Consider the following 19,121-nt stretch of genomic DNA (forward strand, 5'->3'; position numbering starts at 1 on the left):
TGGTACCAGTGGTATCCAGAACATTTAAAGAAAATAATTCAAGAAGCAGATTACACACCTCAAGTCAGTGAGACAGGGTCATTTTGGAAAAGGATGCCAGGACCATAACTCCATTTTAAGAAGCATCTTGGTTTCCATAACATCCATATGTTTAGGAAAGGCTGCCAGCGCTGATAATGAGGCAGCACAATCATACCAATGGTATCCAGCGCATTTAAAGAAAATAATTCAAGAAACAGATTACACACCTCAAGTCAATGAAACATTTATTTTGAAAAGGGATGCCAGGACCATAACCCCATTGCACATTGGGGAATAGATGTAAGCCTCTTGTACCCACAAGAATGAGCAAATAAAGAACAGTGAAATCAATTCCTAATTAACAGATGAATCAATATCGAAATTCCTTGTTACAGAGGACTCCCACTACCTCAACTTAGTAGATCTTTCACAGTGACTTACTGCCCAAAAATATACACCTGTATGATGTACAATATACATTCAAAACCAGGATTGATCCAGTTTATTGAGTAAAGTGCAATATTTTTTCAAACTGAATTTTTTATACTTTTTGTAATCATTTTTCCAACTATAATACTCCAGACTCTTCCCTCTATCCCTGCCAATAGTAAGTGCCCCTAAAGTTTGGCAACAAATGCCTAACCAATTCCCTAATAACAATCAGGAGAAAGTAATTAATTCACAACAGAGCAAACTATCTATTTGCTATGCTAACCAGAGAAGATGACAGAACCTTCCCTTTCAAGTCAGTTATTCTGCAACATTCCCTTGAATACCTTAACCTATATGGGTGTAAGAAAAACTATACAGACACCATCACATACAAACTGTAAACTGGTGCTTCTAAGTGAGAAAAAAGGCTAACAAAACTATCCTCATCTGAGAAATGCTATTTTTCTGTATGGTTCTGGAGGGAAAACCAAAAGTTACTGAAGGTTATCTGCTACATCAACAATCAATTTCTTACTATTCTATAACCCTAGGACCTCTTTATGATCTTGCATCTCTAAGGCTGCAATACAAGCACTAGCTGGGAAATAATGGATTCCTTTAAAGAAGCAAGAAGTTCAGCAATGAGACTGTACTTTTCTCATCTAATGACAATGATAAAACTTCTCGAAAGGTAACTTTTCAGCTGGAGGGTAACCTCAAGTAGGCCAAGACAAAAATTACCAGCCAGCAGTTATAGGCAGCATTACAACATGACTGAGTCATTTCATTGCCACATAATCATAAATCTATTTAACTACATAATTCTTATTCGTAATCTTTTAGGAACATTCAATTATTCTCTTAATTTCTATTTTTTTTTGTCTTAGCTAATCTAAGGTTTTACTGTAATCTATTTTTCACTCATATTTCAACAGTGCAAGGACATGAGTTTACAGAAGTCAAAGAATCCCATATAAAGATCTAGTTGACAGATTTCATAAATCTTACTTTCAAACACTGTAACGTTTTCACGGTGATTGAGGTACACCACTGTGCCAATGATGTCTACTCTATGAATTTCCTTATCCCCAACATAAAACTTTTTCTCAGAATCAACCTGCAGCTCACAGAGGAAGCATTTCATATGGCATGTGCTAGTCATGAGGGTACTGCAAAGAGAAAAAAGGAATTTTGGTTAAATCTTTAATTTAGGGTGCAACTATTGCAACTTAACATTACTGACAAAAATATACCAGAGGATTTGTTACACACTATTAGGATGAAATGTATTCTGCTAACAGTATTTATAAATACTGATAAATATAAATTTTTGCTACCTTTAAGCAGAAAATGTTCAATATCTAACTTTATTAATTGGGAAGTGAGTCAGTTGTTGTTCGCTGATGATACAGCGCTGGTGGCTGATTCATGTGAGAAACTGCAGAAGGTGGTGACTGAGTTTGGTAAAGTGTGTGAAAGAAGAAAGTTAAGAGTAAATGTGAATAAGAGCAAGGTTATTAGGAACAGTAGGGTTGAGGGTCAAGTCAATTGGGAGGTGAGTTTGAATGGAGAAAAACTGGAGGAAGTGAAGTGTTTTAGATATCTGGGAGTGGATCTGGCAGTGGATGGAACCATGGAAGCGGAAGTGGATCATAGGGTGGGGGAGGGGGCGAAAATTCTGGGAGCCTTGAAGAATGTGTGGAAGTCAAGAACATTATCTCGGAAAGCAAAAATGGGTATGTTTGAAGGAATAGTGGTTCCAACAATGTTGTATGGTTGCGAGGCGTGGGCTATGGTTAGAGTTGTGCGCAGGAGGATGGATGTGCTGGAAATGAGATGTTTGAGGACAATGTGTGGTGTGAGGTGGTTTGATCGAGTAAGTAACGTAAGGGTAAGAGAGATGTGTGGAAATAAAAAGAGCATGGTTGAAAGAGCAGAAGAGGGTGTTTTGAAATGGTTTGGGTACATGGAAAGAATGAGTGAGGAAAGATTGACCAAGAGGATATATGTGTCGGAGGTGGAGGGAACGAGGAGAAGAGGGAGACCAAATTGGAAGTGGAAAGATGGAGTGAAAAAGATTTTGTGTGATCGGGGCCTGAACATGCAGGAGGGTGAAAGGAGGGCAAGGAATAGAGTGAATTGGATCGATGTGGTATACCGGGGTTGACGTGCTGTCAGTGGATTGAATCAAGGCATGTGAAGCATCTGGGGTAAACCATGGAAAGCTGTGTAGGTATGTATATTTGTGTGTGTGGACGTATGTATATACATGTGTATGGGTGTGGGTTGGGCCATTTCTTTCGTCTGTTTCCTTGCGCTACCTCGCAAACGCGGGAAACAGCGACAAAGAAAAAAAAAAAATCATATATATATATATATATATATATATATATTTATATTTATATATATATATATATATATATATATATATATATATATATATATATATATATATATATAATTTTATAATTATTCGCTGTTTTTCGCGTTCGAGAGGTAGTGCAAGGAAACAGACGAAAAAATGGCCCAACCCACCCACATACACATGTATATACATAAACGCCCACACATGCACATATACATACCTATACATTTCAACGTATACATACATATACATACACAGACATATACATATAAACCCATGCACACACTCATACTTGCTACCCCCATCCATTCCCGTTGCCACCCCACCACATGTGAAATGGCACCCCCCCTCCCCCCTGCACGCATAAGGTAGCGCCAGGAAAAAACAACAAAGGCCACATTCGTTCACTCAGTATATTAATATATACAAATATACATGCACATACATATACATATCTACACATGTACATATTTATACTTGCTTGCCTTCATCCATTCCAGCCCCACAGGAAACAGCATCACTGCCCCCTGCTTCAATGAAGTAGCATCAACAGACAAAAAGGCCACGTTCATTCACACTCAGTCTCTAGCTGTCATGTGTAATGCACCGAAACCACAGCTCCCTATCCTTATCCAGGCCCCACAGACCTTTCCATGGTTTACCACAGACATTTCATATGCCCTGGTTCAGTCCACTGACAGCACGTTGACCCCGGTATACCACATCATTCCAATTCACTCTATTCCTTGCATGCCTCTCACCCTCTTGTATGTTCAGGCCCTGATTGCTCTAAATCTTTTTCACTCCATCCTTCCACCTCCAACTTGGCCTCCCACTTCTTGTTCCTCCACCTCTGACCCATATATCCTCTTTGTTAATCTTTCCTCATTCCTTCTCTACATATGTCCAAACCATCTCAACACCCTCTTCTGCTCTCTCAATCACACTCTTTTTATTTCCACACATCTCTCTTACCCTTTCATTACTTGCTCGATCAAACCAACTCGTACCACATATTGTCCTCAAACGCTTCATTTCCAACACATCCACCCTCCTCTGTACAACTATCTATAGCCCATGCCTGGCAATCATATAACATTGTTGGAACTACTATTTCTTCAAACATACCCATTTTTGCTCTCCGAGATAAAATTCTCTCCCACACATTCTTCATCTCTCCCAGAACCTTCACCCCCTCATCCATCCTGTGACTAGCTGCTATGTCCACTCCCAGATACCGAAAACACTTCACTTCCTTCAATTTTTCTCCATTGAAACTTACATCCCATAAACTTGTCCCTCAACCCTACTGAACCTAATAACCTTGCTCTTATTCACATTTACTTTCAAATTTCTCCCTTCACACACTTTTCCAAACTTTAGATGCGCTAAAAAAATTACATTCTTCAACAAATGCCCATAACATTTTTTGATATCACCTGTTTAAATCATATCAAAGTGATTACAGTACTATTCAACAGAGACGAATAGGAGTTACTAGTGAAGGTGAGTGCTGCATCCATTGAATAAAAAATCTAAAAGAATTTCTGAAGTATGGTACAATTTGTTCTAAAGAATTAACCCTTACACAACAGTATTCTCTCCTGTGTTCATCCTTATCAGTGAAAAATAATGAAATTATAGAATAACAAGCAAAAGTAAAAGAAAATATACAGAAAGTGATATCATTACCTTTGTAATGGTATGGTCCTGTGTAAAGTGAGCATGCAGGAGGGGGGTACAAGTAAAATATGACAGCTTCTCAATGATGGACATGATATTTCTTTCTTTCTCTTGAACTTTTCCCATTGCAATGTACTGGACACTCCCATTATTCAACTCGTATACTTTTAATTCATATAGGAGCAAAGCAAAGACAGTAAAGAGTGTGAAGACATTCAGAAATGTTACATCATTCATAGTATCAAAACAGATTGATTAACTGAATTCACATCAAATATTCAATTGCATATTCATGCATCAGAGGATCTGATTATGTGTTTCAAAGTGAATAATGTACATCACATAAAACTTGATTTCAATCCAAGCCAGTTCACCTGTGATAACAGATGTTGACAAACATAGATAGTTAGTTGTACTGTACCTGCACTTGATTTCACGATAAATTGTGGGCTTGTGTATTCCATGCTACAAAGCACTGGTGGTCCTTTGCAAAAAAAAATCAAAAATTAAAACCTACTGGAATGAATTTCTTGAGGTTGCTGTTTTTCAAGGCACAAGTCGTTTAGTCAGTCATTCCATAGCAACTTTCCATATACGTGTTTCATAGTTTGTCGGCTAATCCTGTGTTTTCCCTAATCTTTAAAACCCTCCCCACTCGCTTCACATATGAAATAAAAAAAAATGGTCGCAGTCATGCTCCCCAATCTTAATGTACTCTAGATAACAAATACCATCCTTCTATATAAATAAAAATCTTGACTGGATAAATATCAGGGTAGACATAGATGTTTGATGTAACAGTAAGTTAATAGTATGTGTAACACTTCTTTATCAAACTGACCTGTAAAACAGAACCTAAATTTCTGAATGAGGTGAGATTTACCTTCGTTCTGTTGTTACAGATGAAATATACCGTAAATATTGTCTGCCGCATGACAGTCCATTCTCCTCTGCCCACGAGTGTACACAACGCCCAGCATGGGGATGTAAACAAGAGACCATAACACAAATCACATTAATCACTTTAAATCACATTAATCATTTTAAATCACATTAATCATTTTAAATCACATTAATCACATTGAAATCGTTGTAAATGTTGGTTACTAGGGGAAAAGTTAAGTGAGATTTTCAAAGGTTTTGTTTTCTCGAGATGTTTCGTCTCGATTAACCCCGACACTTTCCATGATCTTCGTTACCCTTCCCACTACGCCCCCCCCTTCTTATATTTTGCAGTTTAATTCCACTGCAAAAAAAACAAACTCAAGTGATATTACCATGTTTGTCTTATGAACTCTAGAATCTATAACACTATTTCGAAACTGTTTGCTATGAATGTAGTCAAATTTAGTACAGGCGTGTCTTTCTTACACAAGTTTTTCTTTTTTCACTTTTCTCCTAATATCTACCATACTGATATCTAGGACACGGTCTGACTGGTTTTTATTATTTCAAATGAACACAAGCACGAGATATGATAAGGGGGTCATTCACCTACCTGTTTTTAAACTCAGAAAGCTGACGCCATGAGTCAGATAAATTAGTCTAAGTGGAGGGGTTAAATGGAGCGAGCTTAAGCTACCGACCTGTATCGAAGACCCAAAAATTGAAGGGACGTTTTTCTGGGAGGGTGTTTATATCTTTATTGCCATTAGGCAGGAAGCTTCAGTTTTGTAGTCAGGGTGTTAGTTGAAGTAAAGTTCCGATATGTTGAGAGAAGTGAAGCCAACGACGTGGTTTTCCTGTGTACGAGCGCGCGTTCTGGCAGCTGTGCTCCGATTGGCGCGCCGAAGACGCGGACGGGAGGAACTAGGGTTGTCTTAATGCTGCCACGTGCCTCAAAAAGATAAAATCAACGACATCTCTCAAATTGTAAGCAAATTGTTCTCTCTTTTTTTGCCACTTTATTATATGAGGCAGGACGCCACCGTTGTGCGTAAACGATTTAGTTGAAAATGGAGGTACAATGAGCTAACGACTTGTATCACAGACTGTCACTGACGTTTTTCAGGGATGAGTGGGATTTCTTTTTCCCCCCTGTTCTATGTCAGCCTTGTTAGGGAATTAGTTGAAATAAGTCTGGCATAAAGTGACCTACCGACGTGTACCTGAGAGGAAACCACAGGCGTTTATCAGTTAATGAACAGCCTTGTTTGGCCATCAAGCAGGAGGCAGGGAGCCCTCAATGAATGTCGGGGATGTTGAGGTAGTGTGTGTGTGTGTGTGTGTATGTGTCGTGGAGTGAGCCACCGACGGGTGTTACAAGTGAAACCAACCATGTCTGCAAGGAAATAAGCAGTGGTTGGTTGCCATTGCATTAAGGAGGAAACCGCCATTATGTGCCAAAGAGTGAATCGAAGTGAGTGAGTTAACGAACTGTATTAGATACTTCAAATTAGGACGTCTGTCCGGGAGTACCATGTTTGCTGTGAGGCATTAAGTTTATGTCTGTGAAATGCTTAACTTATGTGTTAAGAGACGAAGTCGTCGACGTGTTTCAGGGATGTTTTTTTTTTTGTCATTGTAGTGTATTTTGCTGGATGCCGTCATCAGAACATTAGCCGTATGTGTCATGGAGTGAGATACCGCAGATTGTTACAGACGAAGCCACAGAGGAAAATATTAAGAGAATTCAATAGAAATATAGATTCAAATCCTATATTACCATGTTCTTAATGAGGTTCAAGATTCCATCTCTTATGTTGTTTTATCTAGGCGAGAGAGAGATATGATTGTTTATAGTCTATTTGTAAACTGCGTTCAATTGCAAAGGTCATAGAATTTCCCAAGCGTGGCATATCAGACCTAATCTTTCAGCTATGATGTGATCTGGTTGGGTAAAGAAGTATTTATAGGAGACTCGACCTTTAAGGACCCGATGACATTGCGATCAGCGGCGGAAACAGGTATGGACGTCGTCTGTTTGATTTTGATTGTTGATCGACTTGAGGAAGTGGGTGTGCTAGGTGTCCTAGCTTCAAGGCGAGGTGGGACCTGCTCTTGCGTTGTGTCGAGGACAAACCAAAAACACCGACTGAAATTAAGGTTTCATTGTTTTATCTGCATTTTTTGTGGCATGTTTATGTTTTGGGTGAAATTTGTTCCTGTATGTTATTTGTGACCGTCCTAAGTATGTTCATATTTTACATTGATTTTTCTTTTGCGATTGCTTAGATGTATTTGAACATGTCCATTTTCTTTCAGGAATACTTTTCTGCTTTGGCTAATATTTGTGATTATCTTATGTTCAAGTTTTGCTTAATTGCCTCTTGCCTTTAGTGCACCAGCTAATTAGAAAATATTATAAGTCAAAGGAAAACGATTGTTGAGCAGTGAAGTGGCATGTCCATTCCCTCGCAAGTATGTACTATTGAAATACTTTAATTTAGATTGGTTGTTACACACGTCACGTCGTTTGTAAACACACATTGGTAATGCACTAAAGGAGCCACAACTATGCTCTTTAGTCATTCCTCAAGGCAGTACAGTACCATAGTTTTATACTGTCCTTTAATTGAATTCTACATAAAGTTTGCGACTATAGAAAGTATATAGCCATAAGGGACTTTCATACAAAAGGAATTCAAACAGCGCCAGAAGTTTAAGGGCGTTGTCAGACCCCGGCTGCTTGAGGATACGATGCGAATGAAAAGTTACTTTCGGCGAGGTTGTGCCATCGTACACAACCTCTGGAAAGAACTTCTTTTGTCCATAGTCTTTCATCCTCTCCTTCCTGCTGGTTGTAGCGTCGCCTTGAAGTTGCAGGAGCCCCCTGGAGAAGGGGGGGTTCCTTTGGCTTTCATGATAATGATGATAATAATCAGAAACTTGGGATCTGAGCAGCAGTGACCTTAAATATTCCGGAAAGTAGAGGGTTCGGTCGTTTTACCATGTTCCTCCAGTCCACAGTTCCACGTTCCTCAGTTCCAGTGGCTATTCGTCATTGATCATGACTTGAAATGTCGTCGAAAACTCCGGAGTTTGTTCTTCGTGTATATGCAGGCGGGGAGTTTTATTTCCTTCAACTGGAAAAAAAAAAAAATAAAAGCGAAATGCAAGCAAAATCAAAATGAGAATATTTTTAGATCGAATTTGATATTTCTATGTTACGCCAGGAACAGCGCTCGTATACCAGGCAATTCTCTCTCTCTCTCTCTCTCTCTCTCTCTCTCTCTCTCTCTCTCTCTCTCTCTCTCTCTCTCTCTCTCTCTCTCTCTCTCTCTCTCTCTCTCTCTCTCTCAAGTGGGTAGGCAGCCACCGACCAGGGATGTATATGTTACCGATATTACCTGCCTGGGTATCGGGATGGTTAGTAACGGCTGCAGGGAACCCAGCATTTCGGTGCCTGTCATGTGGCACTCCTTTGCCTATGAGCAGGTGGGCTAGAGGCTGTCTATCCACAACGATACAATCTCTCCATCTCACACATGATACTGGACAACACGTAACTCACAAGATTGGTCCCTCGTAACTATTTCCCTGCGATACATGCGGACGTCATCGGGCCGAGAGCAATCGAATCAGCAATCGAAAACTATTGATTACTTCGCATCTCTTTTGTTTTCAATCGAAGATGCTTCAGACCAGCCGTTCGAAGCTCTTCGTCCCCGTCAGATCCCATGTGTGTGTGTGTGAGCATCAACCAAAAAACCCTCGCACCACGACCGTTCTCTTGGTTTCGCTGCTTCACAGGCGATGTTCTGCTTTAACCAAATCCTCTCAGCTGCTGAACCAGCACTAAAACCAAAAAAAAAAGACATGAATGCACAAATCGTGTGGCTGGTGTGTGAAGAAAGACGGTGCTCTAGCTCCCGAACAGGTGGACGCTTAAAGTAGCGACATTCTATAAATGAGAGAACGGCTCTCCTGCTAGATAAAGTGGGTTTAGGACATCTATTACTACAAGGTGGATAAAAGATTGTAAAGACGTTCCACTACTAGAAAGAACCACTATTAGGTTCTGTAAATGAAGGTAATCAAAAGGTTTGAGATTCGTCGAATTAAGGATCGAGAAAAAGATGCATCTTCAACCAAAGGTACAGGTGAAATGAGACGAATTTTGCGACATCTAAAGACTTGATTCTGCGTAACGTATCCAGGGGGTTGGTAAGGTGAGGCATTTGTCCCTTCCATTCAGGCCAGATGGCATGAAGCTATCGAGGTGCTGATAAGCTGTAGTGGTGTAGGGGGGTATTGTGTAGTGGTGGAGGGTGTTATTGTATTGGATTGTTCTCCAAGACGATATGACGCTTGGAAGTGATGGCATAATCCTTGAGCGCGACAGTACAATCCCTCTGCACGACGGTGCGATCCCTGAATATGATGGTATCATCCTTGAACACGACTGTGCGATCCTCGAGCACGACGGCACGATACTCGAGCACGACTGGACGATACTCGAACCCGACTGGACGATCCTCGAACACGACTGTACGATCCTCGAGCACGACTGTGCGATTCTTAAACACGACTGCATGATCCTCGAGCACGACTGGACGATCCTCGAACACGACTGGACGATCCTCGAACACAACTGTACCATCCTCGAGCACGACTGCACGATCCTCGAACACGACTGTACGATCCTTAAACACGACTGCACGATCCTCGAGCACGACTGCACGATCCTCGAACACGACTGTACGATCCTTAAACACGACTGCACGATCCTCGAGCACGACTGTACGATCCTCGAACACGACTGTACGATCCTCGAGCAGGACTGTACGATCCTCGAGCACGACTGCACGATCCTCGAACACGACTGTACGATCCTTGAACACGACTGCACGATCCTCGAACACGATATTACGGTCCTTGAGCACGACGGTACGTCCATTGAACACGACTGCACGAATCTTGAAGGCAAGGGTGCAGTTAGATCCTTGGACACAACGGTACGTACCTACCCTTTTGGTAAGATGTGCTTGACCCTTGACCAAGGTCAGATCAGAGACCATGCCTTCATTCTCTCTCTCTCTCTCTCTCTCTCTCTCTCTCTCTCTCTCTCTCTCTCTCTCTCTCTCTCTCTCTCTCATTCCTCTTATCTTTTTTTTCTCTCTCTCGGACGTCGAAGTCATATCCAAAGGCGTTCTCAACCTTTTGAAGTCTCCTTGGAATGTCTTCATTCGGATCAATACGACATTTTTTTTTCCTCATTTACGATTTCCTCAAAAGGTTTCGACCCTGCTCGAATTATGAGCATTTGAACGATATATGACGGGGAAATAAGAGGGGAAATAAGACCGATATCTTTTTTCGATATGGGTGATATATATTTAAGATATGTTTGTGTGTGTGTGTGTGTGTGTGTGTGAAAGCGAACGTCTGTACGTATGTGACATTTTTCGCCCGTTAGTTCTTGCCTGCTTCTTTGGAATCGGTTATCTCGACTGAAAAAACAAAGAAAATGGCACATTTTGAACACAAAAAAAAGATCCACATATTTGATGGAAAATTATGAGAGATTGAGGAAACGAATCTCTCTCTCTCTCTCTCTCTCTCTCTCTCTCTCTCTCTCTCTCTCTCTCTCTCTCTCTCTCTCTCTGATGACATAGATGGCACTGTGCCTTCATGAACTATCTCTTGCAGTTTGTGTCGTTTAGGGAACTAGATAGCTCCCGCTTTTTGTCAGACTGTGGTGTTTGGGCTGGGGGCCCCCAGCTCTGTATACATTTATATTTACGAACCATCTTGTGTGATTGAGGTCGTACATGAGAAATGATTATACGTGGGTATATAATGTATACATGTTAGAGGTGGAGGGATTGAGGGAAAGTGGAGAGCCAAGGAGGAGGTGGAAGGTTGGAGTGAAAGATATTCAGAATGTACGGCGCCTGAACATGCAGGAGGGTGTGAGACGTGCGAGGGATTGAGCGAATTGGAACGATGTGGTATACAGGGGGCGACATGCTATCGAAGGACTGAACCAATGCGCATGAATCAGTAAGGAGATGCAATGGGAAAGTTTGTAAGGGTTGTAGTTATGGTGTATTATACATGGCAGCGAGAGTGTGGATGTGAATAGATGTGGCCATTTCTTCGTCTACTGAGGCTTCCTCGCTAACGAGGGAAACAACGAACAAGCATATATTCATATTTTTTTGTTGTAAACTGAGTCAGAAAAAAAGACTGTGATTTCCTTTTTAAACTGATAATTCGTACGAACGACTCTTACTAAAGCAGTTTAATTCTAAATTTTCAGTTCCCCAGTGTCATTATTCCGCGATGCATATCTTTTATTTATGTTGGAATACAATTTTTTCTTTAGATAGTTCACTCATCGGAGAGCACTGGTCCGTTGGAGTCTGACGGTCGTACAGTGTAGATATTCTGAAATGAGAAAACACCGGTACAGGGAGGTCTCAGATGAGCAATGGTCAGGAACGCCAGATCCTCATATTGTAGGTGCAAGGAACTCTGAGGCTTGACACCACGTCAGGAGGGATGTAGGTAAAACTCGACTCATTGAAGGGGGGCGCTGCGTCAAAGGACGTACCTCTGCAGAGATCTCTGAATTTGGCGACCTCGAAAGCCAGAAACGACTTTACGTTTAGGGTGTAGGGCTGGTAGAGAGAGAGAGGATGAATTTGGCGACCTCGAAAGCCAGAAATGACTTTACATTTAGGGTGTGGGGCTGGTAGAGAGAGAGAGAGAGGCTGAATTTGGCGACTTCGAAAGCCAGAAACGACTTTACATTTAGGGGTGGGGCTGGTAGAGAGAGAGAGGCTGAATTTGGCGAATTCGAAAGGCAGAAACGCCTTTACGGTTAGGGGTGGGATTGGTAGGGGGAGAGAGAGAGAAGAAGGCATGTGCTTACGCCAGTCTTGCTTTCGGGGCATCTGGTCAGCCGCTGGACCGCATTATTTGATTGAGAAGAAGCTCTTTCGGGTTGGGGAGTTGCATCCTCTCTTCCCATTCTCTTCCGCAATTCGATTTTTCGTCTCTTTTGCCCGGCGCGCCAGGCCGCTCCCGTCTCTTTTATTCTCAATCGGTCTCTTTTTTTTTTTTTTTTGCATTACCTCCACATGGTCTTACCTGCGTAATCTTTTCTGATGTTTGAAATGGTGACACTCTGCAGATGGCTTCCTCTCGTTTGCCCTTCCTAACCTAATGCACCAGCGCTGATGCACGGGAGATCGTCTAAACTTGAAGTCTAAAGGAAGGATTTAAGAGTTCTTAGCAGTAGGGAACAAGCGTAGAACTTGACCCTCGTCTGACTTGGTTTTAGACGAACGATTCGCTATATGATAATAACTTATCACTTCTGGTACTGTCTAAGAGACTATACTTCATCACATGTTTCATCACAAGCTGTTCCTCACAGTTCCGTCTGGTAAATGGTGTAAATTGTGGCGATTAGTGGTGTCGTGTCCTGTAAGACTGGAAGAGCGAAGTTATTTTGAGTTTTACTGTAAACACGGAAGATGTGGGGAACTTGTCAATGCAATTTGAGGTCAGATTGCACATTGGAGACACTGAGTAACAACGTTAATTCATCAGCATTACCCCTGGTCAGTTTAACGAGGTGATTCAGCTGTTATGACATTACTGATATTCGTAACGAAAACAGCGAACAGTAATTGGTGTTATGAAGATAACTCGTGTAATTAACTGATGGTGTACATCAGACTATCACTCTTAACACTGACCATGAACCAAGGGCAGTTTATATACGTAGGTTTGGCTATTGTTTACGTCCTTCTGTACATCTATCTATATCACGCGGTTTATATGTGTGTTGGAGCTCTTTAGGGCGCTTCAAGCCATCCATTGATGTACACAAGAGAGCAGTGGTTAGCTCAGCTCAGTTTTCGTCAACGTCCCATACGAATAAACCGTATTAAATACACATCTCCAGTCAGCTGGGGAGGGGTAAGGGGGTATATAAATAAAGCAACATAAAACACACGTTTATACAAAAACCTTCCCCACTTATATACACAGGACCTACACACCATACTTCGAACTCTCTTAACTCTTCCATTGCCGGAGTCGATTCCTTCTATCGAATCCTCTTCTGTTCTCTCCAGCTACGGCGAGGGAAATTCACGGGTACTTATGATGATATCTTTGTCTTGAAGGCAGGGCTATCGCGTAGCTACGCTCACTGCAGGGTAGAATAGGGTTGCGATGGGCGAGTCTTGCGTGGCACTTGACGTTAAGCGTGCAATGGAGAGATTGTGTTGGTGTGGGCGAGGCAGAAAGGTGGTAAGAACAACCTGGGCCAAAGGAGTGAGACTTGAGAGCCACTGCCGTACTGGTTCACTGGGCAGCCACCATTAACCCTCCCCGATACCTCGGGGGTGGTAACCTCCTCTCTCTCTCTCTCCCGTGCATCCGTCGGTGTCTTTCTACCATCTGAGAGAGAGAGAGAGAGAGAGAGAGAGAGAGAGAGAGAGAGAGAGAGAGAGAGAGAGCATGGAAAAAGGAAATTAAAAGGCAAGAAAATGGTCGCACAACGGAACAAGAAAGGAGAGAGAGAGAGAGAGAGAGGAAGGATTACAGTAGAGTCTCCCCTAAATTTTAGCGGAAGGGGAGACTGTGATATTTATGGTGAAAACGTGGACGGTTGGACTCGGCGTGTTTTTGACCCGTCGAGAAGTTATGTGTTGCCTATAAGATCCAGAGGCTCCGAGGGGATAGTGGCCAGTGGAAAATGTCGGGGACGAGAGGTTTACGTGTAGATTAACAAGTGATGGGGATAGTAATAAAGTGGCTTGAAAATATGAAGTAGAATGGTAGGTTACGTGAGGATAAAGTGACTAGATTGAGAAGAAAGATGAGTGGAAAGTACTGAGGTAAAAGTTGAAGTGGTTGATAATTATTAGAGTAAATGGCAAGAAGTAAGTAGCTAGGGTAGTAGGCAGAATGATAGAGTGTCAGAAAAGGAATTGTAACGCTTTCTCTTACGTCGCTCCAAAGCTCATCTTGACCGAAGTCAGCGCAACTACGGCTATATTTTCTAGCCACAACTGGCGTCCACGACCTTGGTGCCTGGCGTAACATTAGGAAATACCCTCCTCCCTGTGTTGCTTCCTACTGCCCAACTTGTCCACACTCATTCTACGTCCCAGGTCGCTCTATAGCTCCTCTTACCTGCTGTCCTTCCTTGTTCATGCCTCATGGCGAGAATGACCACCTCGTTGCCTTGCGCCACTAGCCACTGTGTGTCCTCGCATACTCCTCCTCCCTCATGCAGCAGCACGTAGGACTTTAGCAACACCTCCTCCCTCCTGCAGCAGCACAAAGGACTTTAGCAATACCTCCTCCCTCCTGTAGCAACACTACGGGACCTCGACAGCACCTCCTCCCTCCTGTAGCAACACTACGGGACCTCGACAACACCTCCTCCCTCCTGTAGCAACACTACGGGACCTCGACAACACCTCCTCCCTCCTGTAGCAACACTACGGGACCTCGACAACACCTCCTCCCTCGTGTAGCAACACTACGGGATCTCGACAACACCTTCCTCCTGTAGCAACACTACGGGACCTCGACAACACCTCTTCCCTCCTGTAGCAACACTTCGGGACCTCGACAACACCACCTCCCCTTCTTCAGTAGTGTAAAACTGTCTCGTCCGCATGTTCTCTTTCGCTCCTTGTTTTGTGCATATGTCCTTACTTTCGTCCCAGTCCTAAGCTCTGTGTCCCGCCTCTCAAGCATGTCCCCTCACTGTGTCCTGTTGTGTCCTACTCCTTTTTCTGTTTCTCCATTCTTTAACCTGTCTTTCTCTTCGTCTCCGCACGGGGTTTTGCCTCTCGCCACATCTCCTCGCTTTGTGCTCCATCTTCCTCCCAATTTTGTTTGCTGAGCCTCAGGTCTCTTCCTGTCTCGTTGTTGTGGTCGCTTTGCGGTTTACTTTTCCATCAGAGGCCTTTTTCTCTTGTTCACTCCCTTCCTGGCTAGCTTCTTCCCTGCCTGGCTAGTATTTTCTCTGGCAAAATAGCACCCTACATGACTGGATGGCATCCTCCCTGCCTGGCTAGTACCCTCCCTGCCTGGCTAGGACCCTCCCTGCCTGGCTAGGACCCTCCCTGCTTGGCTAGGACCCTCCCTGCCTGGCTAGTACCCTCCGTGCCTGGCTAGGACCCTCCGTGCCTGGCTAGTACCCTCCCTGCCTGGCTAGGACCCTCCCTGCCTTGCTAGGGCCCTCCCTGCCTGGCTAGTACCCTTCCTGCCTGGCTAGTACCCTCCCTGCCTGGCTAGGACCCTCCCTGCCTGGCTAGTACCCTCCCTGCCTGGCTAGGACCCTCCCTGCCTTGCTAGGGCCCTCCCTGCCTGGCCTCCCTACATCTGGTCTTCCAACCTTTGGTCTTCATACACCTAGTCTTTCACACTTGGCCTTCCCACCACCGAGCTCCCCACATCTGTCCTCCCCACATATAGCCTCACCACCCGTGTCCTCCCTATATCTTTAGCCTCCTCACCCACAACCTCACCACACGTCACCTCTCCACACCTGTCCTCCTAACCCTGGTCTCCCCAGAGCTGGCATTTTGAACACCCCTAACGTAAACTTGGATTTTTACGGGTGACCCAAAAGGGTCAGAGAATGATTGAAATCAAATGATCCGAGACCCATTAGAGGTATGGAGCATTGTACATATAATGATATCCATAAAGATCTACGTAAGGAGTACTTGCAAAGTCAGTGCAGTGCTAAGAAACAGCTTTTAATTTTTATCGGGTTTTTGCAGCTGTGAGGCTGCACTCCACGCGCGGGAGCTGGGTAAGATGTTCCCTTTTAGGTCATTTCATTCGTTTCAGGGGAAACTGCCGTTTCTGTTTCAGAGGGAAAACAACTTGAGGATGCAGTATCAAATCATGATTTGTCAGAGCATCCTCAAGCTGACTACGTCAAAATGCGTCAGGACATTGTCAGTCTTATCTGTATTAGGCTAATGGACGTGTGGACACAGTTTAAAATGTGTCCACGCACGGCATTCCCAATGTTGATCTCCCTCACTACCTACCTTATTTTAGGGATTCTTTACACCTGGCCTCTCCGCCCTTGCTCGCCCCACACCTGGCCCCCTCCCCACACTTGGTCTCTCCATACCTGGCTCCCACCTCAACCCTGACCTACACACATGGGTGCGTAGGGCGAATGTGGACCTTACTCGCCCTATATGACTGTTGTCCTTCACCCTACACGAACGAGTGTCCAGGATGTCTTTCTGACTCACCCTGAAGTCTATCGTCCCTCACCTTCCTGAGGTGGGTGCCCAGTGTGTCCTGTCCCTCACCCTGACGACCAGACACCATGACACTACGCAGACGGGTGCTAAGGGTGTCCTCAACTTCACCCAGACGACAGTAGCCTCCTCCTCCCCTCACCCAATACAAGTTGGGGTGTCATGGTAACCTCAGCCTACCCCCTGTGGTAGGTAGAGCGTCGACTGTGTTATTTCACACCGTGCTGGGCTGGTGACGAGGTACCTTTTGTTTCACCTGACAACTTGACAGTCGCTTCGGTTCGCCTAACGACAAAAGTCTTTCATTCTTTTCCATTTTCTCTCGCTAGTGTCAAAATATAGACAGACTGGATGGTCCCCCCCTTGCCATTCTCTTAGCAACTGACGTGGCAAGGACAAAATGTGTTTAAAGAAAGAACGTTAGTTATCGCCGTCTCGAATGAATATGAAAAGGCCATATATAAGAGGAACGAAGTGTGAAGAAGTGAATCATAAGCTCATCCAGTGTTTGTAGACCTGATGATTAAAAGAAAAAGGCTTAGAGGAAAAGAGATAGACGAAATAATGAAGGGAATTCCACAGCTAAGCTGATTCAGGGACGAAGAAGACATTATAACGGTTGATCCTCGAGTGGCTAGTTTTCATATGGTAAAACTATTGGAAGCAGCAGCCAGAAGCATGCCGCTGATCGAAGCCTTAGTGGGAGGGGCATAGTCAGACAGCTCACGAGAGCAGTGGTCGGAATGATACTCTAAGAACAAGGATAGGGCACCTACATTATGGCGGATAGAAGGGGGATGGTTACAGAGAGGTGACAGGTGGAGAGTGAATGAGACGGAAGGATAGGATTTCACTCTTAGGGGCAGAGGTCTCATGAGAGTATGTGTTATTAAGCATTTGTCTTTAGTGTACCAAAAAAGCAGGACATGGTAGGGAGGAAGTTCATCCTTTGAATTGTGGACACTGAAGAAATGTCTCATAAAGCGAGGATCTCACAGGATCGGTGTACATCGGTAAAACTATTTGAGTAGTATGTTTAACCTCACTTGATGCTTGTGAAGTAGAACGAGTAGGTCGCAGTGATTCGTCTTGGTAACGGGACTGGTTATCAATGAATTCAACTCCTCGATGACGAAAGAATTCGGCCCGCGATTCGTACCCTTCGCCAAGAAAAGACAACGTAAGCTTCCTTGTCTGTGAACTAGAATGTCTCTCAGCCTACAGAGACGACGAGAAGCCTTCGTCCTTCAGAATGTTCCAGTGTTTTGGCGATGGGTGAGGCAAATTACCTCTCTGAGAGGCCCTCGAGCCGTCATAATTACATATCTGTTTTGTCTTGAGACCTGGAATCCACGTAGGCCGTCTTGTGTCGCATCGCACAAGCTTTTCCTCAGTTCCTGTCGTGTCTTAACGTCTTTGACAGTGAGTTGGGCGACCAGTAGTATGACAGGTCCCTGCACCGTCAGGATGTATGATGGGTGGATGGATGGACTTGGGAGAGACACCCGCCCTTGCTTGGTCGTCAGTCTGCTCCACGGTAGACACTTGGTTAGTTATTTTCGCTACCCCGTGACCTATTCTGGTGGGATTTCTTCATCCTTAAGGCTACGCCTCGCGCGCAGGAGCAGGGTAATGTGTGCTCCTTTGCGTTCTCTCTTTTAACGTCCTCTGGCAAAATTTCCAGTCCCGTCGAAGGCCAGTTCGAACTTGAGGTGTTGTCACTTGCATGGCGTAGTGTGGGCCACCACTCTGGACCATCACGCATCTTTATCAAGGTTCTGAAACCATTTCTCTACGAGGCTAAGTGGACTTGCGTTCACCCTGATCCACTCAGATGTTCACGAAGGTCGCCAGCCAATGCCCTATGATACAACGAAAGTGGAAGTTACCGACCTTGATGGTTAACATAAAGTCTATAACGATGCTAATCCTACGGACGTTTGGTCTTTATAGTTTTTGTTTCTTGTTTTGCTAATCGGTGCTTCCCTTCCTCGCTGAATCGTTCAGATTTCTCAGACTAATTGATCACCACATGAAGCTTCACACCATTCTATTCATCTGAAGTTCCTGCTGTGTTGACGATCTCAAGGTCATCTCATTACTGTTTTTCTTCCTGCCAATAATACACTTGCTCATATGCAGACGAATTAATCAGAGTGTGAATCATTTCGGCAAAATAGTTGACCAGTTTTCAGAAAGCTTCGCTCGGGTGAGGTAATGAGTGAACGGGGATTCGGGACTTCGACTCTGCTTTGGTTTAGGCCTCGTTCGACAGTGCTTTCAATGAGGGAACAGGCGTGCGAAACCTCGCTGCAGCTTTGTCCTAGGCTTCATTCCAGAGTGAGATAAAATGAACCGGTGTTCGGAATCTTAACTCGGCTTCGGTCCAGACTCTCCCCCAAAAAAACATATCAGCT

At 43.8% G+C, this 19,121-nt stretch overlaps 2 protein-coding genes across 5 annotated transcripts in view; one reads left to right on the plus strand and one right to left on the minus strand.

Annotated features, from left to right (window-relative positions):
- LOC139760429 (uncharacterized) overlaps nucleotides 1-6,290 on the minus strand; it is a 61,165-nt gene extending 54,875 nt beyond the window's left edge. The window contains exons 1-2 of the mRNA XM_071683667.1: nucleotides 6,088-6,290; nucleotides 1,462-1,622 (exon numbers count right to left, since the gene is read on the minus strand). The gene's annotated coding sequence lies outside the window, so the exon portion shown is untranslated. The remainder of the gene's footprint in view (nucleotides 1-1,461; nucleotides 1,623-6,087) is intronic.
- LOC139760254 (uncharacterized) overlaps nucleotides 1-19,121 on the plus strand; it is a 198,378-nt gene that overhangs the window by 51,652 nt on the left and 127,605 nt on the right. The gene's annotated exons all lie outside the window — the stretch shown is intronic.

The sequence above is a fragment of the Panulirus ornatus genome, chromosome 36 (genome assembly GCF_036320965.1).
Source record: "Panulirus ornatus isolate Po-2019 chromosome 36, ASM3632096v1, whole genome shotgun sequence".
In the NCBI taxonomy this organism is placed as follows: Eukaryota; Metazoa; Arthropoda; class Malacostraca; order Decapoda; family Palinuridae; genus Panulirus; species Panulirus ornatus.